Source organism: Cupressus sempervirens, chromosome 3 (genome assembly GCF_028749045.1).
Source record: "Cupressus sempervirens isolate cs-2001-9-10 chromosome 3, ASM2874904v1, whole genome shotgun sequence".
Classification (NCBI taxonomy): Eukaryota; Viridiplantae; Streptophyta; class Pinopsida; order Cupressales; family Cupressaceae; genus Cupressus; species Cupressus sempervirens.
The window spans coordinates 163,046,270-163,054,455 of record NC_143120.1 but is presented as its reverse complement, the minus strand read 5'-3'; the positions used below and the strand labels follow the sequence as shown (position 1 = coordinate 163,054,455).

The 8,186-nt window shown below is 32.8% G+C and overlaps 2 pseudogenes across 1 annotated transcript; both read left to right on the top strand.

The window, feature by feature from the left end:
* The first annotated feature begins 1,773 nt into the window (after positions 1-1,773).
* LOC149565274 (putative CCR4-associated factor 1 homolog 7 pseudogene) lies at positions 1,774-3,090 on the top strand (annotated as a pseudogene). Its single transcript, XR_016362027.1, has one exon. The product of XR_016362027.1 is annotated as a putative CCR4-associated factor 1 homolog 7 pseudogene (transcript).
* A 2,820-nt stretch (positions 3,091-5,910) lies between these two features.
* Positions 5,911-7,788, top strand: LOC149565273 (putative CCR4-associated factor 1 homolog 7 pseudogene; annotated as a pseudogene).
* Positions 7,789-8,186: the final 398 nt, after the last annotated feature.

The window sequence follows — 8,186 nt, the reverse complement described above, 5'->3', positions numbered from 1 at the left end:
TACAATCACAAAGGATAAGTTATAACTAGGCCTTTAAAATTGGGATGATAAAACATTGTAAAGGGAATCTGAACTAAGAATTGTTATTGAGATCGAGAGGATTCCTCTATATAAGCCTTAAGATTGTAATCAAGTTTTGGGATCATCAATATAACCAATCATGTCTTAGGCTATTTGGTCTCTGTTGTAGATCTCATTGTCTTTATGAATGTCGGTTGTGCAAAACTCAAACTTCAATATGCTCATATGACTAGCTATAGATGAGACTATGCGTTCTATTTTTTTGTGTATAGTTATTATTGTATGTCATATTCTATGTTTAAGGGTTCTTTCCTTTAGAGGTCAATAATTATTTTCTAGTCGCAGGGATTCATTTCATGCATCGATACCCCATATTAGGTAGTTTGTGCACTCAGTCAAATATCTGACACATTGTCTTGAATCTCTTCAAAATCTCTCTACATCCTTTACCCCTCCACTCAATGATGAATTGACTTCATAAATCATAGAGGTTGTCTAATGAGGTGCAATAAGTGTCCCCCACTCGCTAGACTTCACATAGAAACCACTACCTCCAAAGGGGAACTTTAAGAGTTGGCAATTATATTATACATGATTTTGTATTTTTAAACTTAAAATTTAAGCTGTTGATCCACCAATTTATGATCCAATGCCAAGAATAGGGCATTACCCATGAAGAAGCATCCCCGCACCATTCTATTTAGGGCAGGTCGAGATGGAGATCCATAGCAAAAGGCAAAAGCTACGACATCCCTTTTAGTTCTAATTCTATATAGAGATCGAGATCCATAAACCCTAGTTCCAGTTTCATTTGATCTAGTAGTTTACCTTGACCCATCAATCTTGTTTCATCATTTTGACTAAATATTTAATTTCAAACAAATACTATAAATTATAAACACTATTAATATCCTAAAAAATTATTTATCTATTATAGTTCCATATTGTTTTAATACAAAATTTAGAACAAATATTTAAAACAAAAATTACAATTACACATATTTTTATATATATAGTAAACACAGTTATAATTACGATCTTGATAGGCACAAAGAACATGCCATCTACATTACAATTGTTTACAATTGCATCTCATTTGATCCGAGAGCTAGTTATGTAAGTTCAAAAAATGTCAACGAAGAATATATTGTATAATTTCATAGACTTTTTCCAATACCTAAGACTATTTATATACCATGATCCTAGTCACTGGAACCAAGTATTTGGTACACAAACCAAATGGATACAAGGGAAAATAGTCAGCTTGGAAGCAAGAAATTTGAATTCTACAATTTAAATATTATGGACCAAGTGTGCCACATGACCCAATATCCAAGTAGGACCAAACTATATGACTTAGTCGAGGTTGACAAGGGCCCTAGGTGATTTAAGCCAATTGACAAATATATATATTTTATTTATAGCCGTAGAAGTGAAATGCATCCATGTACCAAACAAACTAAATTAGATACCATGACAATCTAATTACTAACATCACTAATGCAGAATCTAGAGCTTTATTCTCCCACACGTTTATATTATGCCCCACACTCACAGCCAATAAATAAATAAATATTGGAATCTGATACTTAGAGTATTGCTACTATAAACCTCTTTTTTTAATAGTTCCAATAAATAAGTTTTGGGGGATACAAATATAATAATAAAAAATAATATTTTATCATTTTTCCTATATCGCGGCTCTTTCGCACAAGTTGGCCTTTACTGAGCTTCCCAGCGTAGTTTCGAGACTCGTTCGTGGTCTACGTGTTGACCGGACTAATCGCGTCCACCCCGGCGGCCATTTCTTTTCTTCACGCTTTCCACCTGCAAACCCCGCACGCCCCTTTCCCACTATATATCCCCTCTTTCTCCAAACCTCTTCCACCATTAAAGCCCACCAAAGCTCTCCCAGATCTTTGCAGTTTTCCTGCTTTTGTGCTCATCTTGAAGCCCCGATTCATCAAAATGGCCCTGTTTTGAATTGGGTGTTTTGAGTTCAAATTCATTCATCAAACTCCAGATTCCACAAAATAGTCCTGTCTTGAATTTGGGGGTTTCGAGTTCAATTTCAGTCGTTGAAGCTCAGATTCAACAAAAGAGTCCCGTTTTGAGTTCAAATTCGTTCGTCAAAATCCAGATTCAACGAAATCGTCCCCTTTTGAGTTGGGTGCATGATGGTGATGGCGAAGAGTGAATCAGTTTGCATAAGGGAAGTGTGGGCAGATAATCTGGATGAAGAATTTGAGCTGATGAGAGAAGTGGTGGATGAATACCCATATGTCGCAATGGATACGGAATTCCCCGGGGTTGTGATGAGGCCAAAGGGGAGATTCAAGAGCCAAGCGGAGTACCATTACCATACCTTGAAAGCCAATGTGGACAGCCTCAAACTCATCCAACTGGGCCTCACTTTCTCAGACGAGGAAGGAAATCTGCCAGATTGTGGAACGGGTCGGCAGTGTGTTTGGCAATTCAATCTGAGGGATTTCAACCCGAATCAGGACATCCATGCCCCCGATTCAATCGAGCTGCTGAGACAGAGTGGAATTGATTTCATGAAAAATAACAAGATGGGTATCGATTCAAATCGTTTTGCGGAGCTTCTCATGTCGTCCGGCATAGTTTTGAATGAGAATGTCAGATGGGTTGCCTTCCATGGTGCTTATGATTTTGGGTACCTCATAAAACTCCTGATTTGCAACAAGCTGCCCTACACACAAGAGGGGTTTTTCAGTCTGCTGAGATTGTATTTCCCAAGCGTGTATGATGTGAAGCATATGATCAAGTTCCGTGATGGAGTCTATGGAGGTCTTAACAGAGTTGCTGAGCTGCTTAAAGTGGAGAGAATTGGGAGTTGCCATCAAGCGGGGTCTGATAGTCTGCTTACTTGCTCTGTTTTCATGAAATTGAAAGAGGGGTTTCCACAAAGATCCATGGACATGTATACAAATGTCTTGTATGGATTGGGTCTGGAAAGCTGCAGCTATTGATTTTGGATAAAGAATTTGTGTTTATTGTACATGGTTATTACATTATGGATAAAGATTTGTTAATTTTGTTGGCTAATTCGCGGTATGGTGTGCACTTTGTGTCTGTTTTGTGTTTTGAATGCGGATTATTAGATTTGTGGATAGAAACAATGAAGCATATTCTTCATACAATTTTACAGAACTCGTTTTGCTCTGTATAAAAACTTCCTGTATTCAACTAAGTCATACGATTCAACGCGGCTTCTCTTTAAAACAAGTTCAATTTCCTGGGCTAAGCGAAAGTCTGATAGAACAATCCTGTAGCAATTGAGTTGTTAATGTTTCCAGCCCCTTATTTTTATATATAAATTATATATATAATTAATAGATTAAAAAAAAAAATAGAACAATCCTAGCAATAAGAAAAGAATAAGTAAACACTTAACTCGTTGTCAACTATCATCTGCCGTTTCTATAAAAAAAAAAAACAGTTCATTGTGGGTCTCATGGAAGTCAGCTTTCTTAGAAATAGAGCTGCACCTGCTGAGATTTTTTAGGAAATTTGTAACCTGAGCGGTCTTATGAATTTTGTAATTTCATAAAATTTATTTTATTATAAAAGACTTTTTAAGTTTTAAAGTCTCAGTTTTTGACAAATGACTAGATTTTTTCTTAAGCATTTGGGGCTATTTCCAGCGCCACCCCATTTTCATCCTCTTCCTAAAAAAGAAGGGCTTCTATTATGAAGAAAAAGAATCTAATTAACCTTATATCCCCTCAAAATAATTCTTATGGGACCTCTTATTGTAGACACTAAAAATTGTCCCGAATGACTTTATTAATTTAAATTAATAATGGTCACATTCTTCTACTTATTTAATTAAAATTATTTTAATTAAATAAGTTCATTTTTGGCCTAAGTATTTAAATTTAATTTAAATACTTCCTAACCTTAATGTGTTAAATTTAATTTAACACATGATTCTCCCTTTTTTAAATAAATTTTATTTATTTAAATCCTCCATATCCTAATTAATTTTCATTTAATTTAATTTTTATCCTAATCTATAAGCCTAAGAGTATGTGTACTCTTATGAGTTGTCATCATAAGGGTTTGCATTTCTTTTTAAGCACATGGTGTCTACAACTTGAGAACTTTCTACACACATGTGCCACCTCATCATTTTATCCTTCCAACTAAGGATATGAGATAAGGTGCTTAAGTGATAATCCTTATCCTTATCTTTTAGACACCCTCAAAATGTTTCCTGAGAGTCTTTAAATAGAAGCCTTGTCTCAAGCATTGCATATAGAGGATTATTGGATTGCATTGACACGCCGTCACTTTGAGTCTAGAATCACCACATTGAGAGCTTGCATTATAGCTACATTTCCACATGGAGTTCATAGGCTGCATATTAGTGATTTGATAGTTGGTAAGATTTACATTTTATATTGCATCTTAGTTTTTGTTGTGCATTTATATTTAGTTTACATTCTAGTTTAGTTTTCATTCTAGTTATTAACTTGCATTCATAGATAGTTTTCATCATTTCATGTTCATTGCATCATAGAATTCCTTTGAGTGTGACTTTTTCCATAGTCATATCTTGAAAGTATTCTTCTTTTCATATAGTCTAGGATCATATTGCACATTCACTTTCCACTCACACTTACATTTGCACTTCCACACAAGGGATTTACTTATTGTTGTGTTTGTGAGAGCATACCAAACACACCCTCAATTAAAGATACACCAACAATGGCTACACATAGCTGCCCTTGTTGAGTATTAGAGGTGGTTGGAATTTTGGTTTGTTGGTTGCTTTTGTGAATTTCTTTTAAATTAGCTTGATTCCTTAGGCTTTCAGCAATTTGTACATTTTTCCAGCACAACAAAGACGATAGTCCATAGTCTTTCGTCTGCGCGAGGGATAGCAACGTCGGAGACGACACTTATACTTGAAAAATAGACTTGTAGCGCCCTCCCTCATGGGACTCCTACCTTAGTTGTTCCAAGAGAAAGTCAAAATAAACACTGCTAGATGAGCATAACAATAGGACTAGAAGGGTGTGCATTAGTGTACTTTTTGGTTTATTTTTTTGTTTGTTTTTTATATTAAAAGTAGTTAGGGCTGACTTATTGAAAAATAAGAAATTAATTCATATTTTTTCTAAATATTTTATTTTAGAATACTTAAATGTAAAAAAAATATTAATAAAGATTTTGATTTAATTTATACAAGAAAAAATTGTCTATAATTTAAAATAATTAGTAATAAAAATAATTTAAACTAATGAAAACAAAACTATTTTTTTTTGAATAGATTAAAATTGATGTTGTGAAGATTATAATTATTATATTAGAATTAATTAAAATTTAATATTTTAAAATTTCAAGTTGTGAACTAAAATAAGAAAAACTTCTTATCATTTTTTCCTTTCTATTTTTTTTTGGCTCTCCCCTTTTTTAATGGTTTTGATGAAACTTGACCTAACATATGTATATTTTATTAATATATTTTTATAAAATTTAATTTTTTTTACTTTAATCAATAAATAAAGGAAAAAATTATAGTTCAAATATTTTATAATAAAAATTAATAATTAATTACAAATTTAAAAATGTATTTTTTTACAATAACTAATTAAATAAACTAACATTAAAATTAAATAAATGCTATATATACATATAATTAATTATAATTATTATTTTTTTCCTCACAATGATTAATTTAATTAACTAATACTAAAATTAAAGAAACTTAATACATAGTAACATATATATGAAACACCGCCACATAATTTATAAAAGTTCATAGAAAGAGACTATAAATGACAGATATCTGTGTTACAAGAATCTAAATCCCTTAATTTTTTTAATTCAAAATTACAGATTTTCAAATATTTAATATGCATGATTAGGATGAAGTTTAATATAAGTTTATTGAGTCTTAAAATTGAACATGCTTACATTATAATATTTTAGTTTAATTGTTTTAATTATTAAAATAAATCTTAACTCAACTTTAGAACAATCATATCCTCTTGTACACACTTTGTTTTATAAAGATTAAAAGATATATGAATAATAATAAACAAGATTGAAAAAATTATAAAAATATTTTTATAATTAAAAATCTACCTATTTCGAAACACTTAAATGTCTACAAATATTCCAAATAACAAACACAAGAGTAACTCATACATCTAAATATGTAAAAGCAACTACGAGTTCTTACGAGACCATAAATAGCATAAGAATGTCTAAAAATATATGCACGCTAAAAATATCAGAATCCTCTAAAACCTACTTAAATCTTGTACTTCCTAAATTTCATTCATATCAGAGTTGAACACAATCTCTGTACTTTGAATGTGGTGCACGATGGCTGATAAGGTGAAGAGGGATTCAGTTTGCATAAGGGAAGTATGGGCACATAATTTGGATGAAGAATTCAAGCTGATGAGAAAAGTGGTAGCTGAATACTCATATGTAGCAATGGATACAGCATTCCCTGGGGTTGTGGTAAACCCAAATGTTAGATTCAATTACGGCAACTTGAAAGCCAATGTGGATAAACTCAAATTGATCCAATTGGGCCTCACGTTCTCAGACCGGAAAGGAAATCTTCCAGACTGTGTTTGGCAATTCAATTTCAGGGAATTCAATCCAAATCAAGACATCCATGCCCCTGATTCAATCAAGCTGCTGAGACAGAGTGGAATCGATTTCACCAAAAACAACACAGTGGGTATACATTCAAATCGTTTTGCGGAGCTTCTGGTGTCATCTGGCATTGTTTTCAATAGGAATTTGAAATGGGTTGTCTTTCATGGTGTTTATGATTTTGGGTACCTGTTAAAACTTGTGATTTGCAACAACTTGCCTCATACACAAGAAGGGTTTTTCAGTCTGATGAGATTATATTTTCCCAGTGTATATGATGTGAAACATATGATCAGGTTCTGTGATGGAGTCTATGGAGGTCTAAACAGAGTTGCTGAGATTCTTAAGGTGGAGAGAATTGGCATATGTCACCAAGCAGGATCTGATAGTCTGCTTGCTTGCTCCGTTTTCATGAAGCTGAAAGAGGGCTTTCCAAACATATCAATGGACAAGTGTACAAATGTCCTGTATGGATTGGATCCGAAGAACTGCAATGGATAAGGAATCGTTGTTGATAATAACAAGAGGCTGAAGAGTAATTCATATTATGGTATGATCGATGAAAAGAGCGGAGATCATCCTTACATCTATGATTGCAACATTGATAATAAAGGAATGGTTGAGATTATTGACAAAGAATAGAACAGTGCTGCAAAGTTTTCCCAGAACAAAGTGTGCCGCAGTCATCGAAGGGAGGAATTGCTAAAAACATATCACAATATTTTCTAAAGAAAGTATTTTGTGAAGGCCGCAGCATGAGGAAGATCGCGGAATAATTTTTTATTAAATTATGTGTCTGGAATAGAATGTCATTGCAGGAATAAGATGGAGAAAGCGTTTGTCAGGCACTGTAAAGGAGATTTGATAGGCTCTGAGAAGATCGTGATTAGTAGTAAAGCAGACTTTGTTGCGTTTTTTAAACCTATCATTGTTCTGTTAAAAGATCGTTGTTAATTATGGCGGAGAAGCTGAGTGTGAAGCCAAAGTTGTAGGCCAGATAACTTTGTTGCTGGAAAACTTAGCAGCATGAAGAATGGTCTTTAAAGCACAGTTTTGTGTGTTTTGCATTTCAGTATCAGATTTTTTTTTAATGGTCGGTTCTAATTAAAACCTCTTTTGTCTGTCTATGAACATATTTTTTTAGCGAAAAAAAGTTCCTTTGGATACACTTTTGTCAAAAAGATAAACATAGAATTTGGCACAAGATAATGTACAATTTTTGACTAATTATTGAAAATCTAATATAGGATATTATTGATGTTTTTAGGTTTGAGAGTTATTAGTAGAAAGTTAAAAGCATTTAAAAACTTATAGAAATGAAGCTTTATAAAATAGTAACTAGTTTATATATTTTATATATATATAAAATGAGCTGACAAATATCTTTCTCTAAGCGTCTATTGCACTGAGTCAGATTATGAAAATAGGCACCTCATATATAAGCTAGTAGTAGTCACGATGCAAAATGAAAGGCATTATTATTGTTATTCTACAAGAGTAAATTGTAGTTATTAAAAATATGA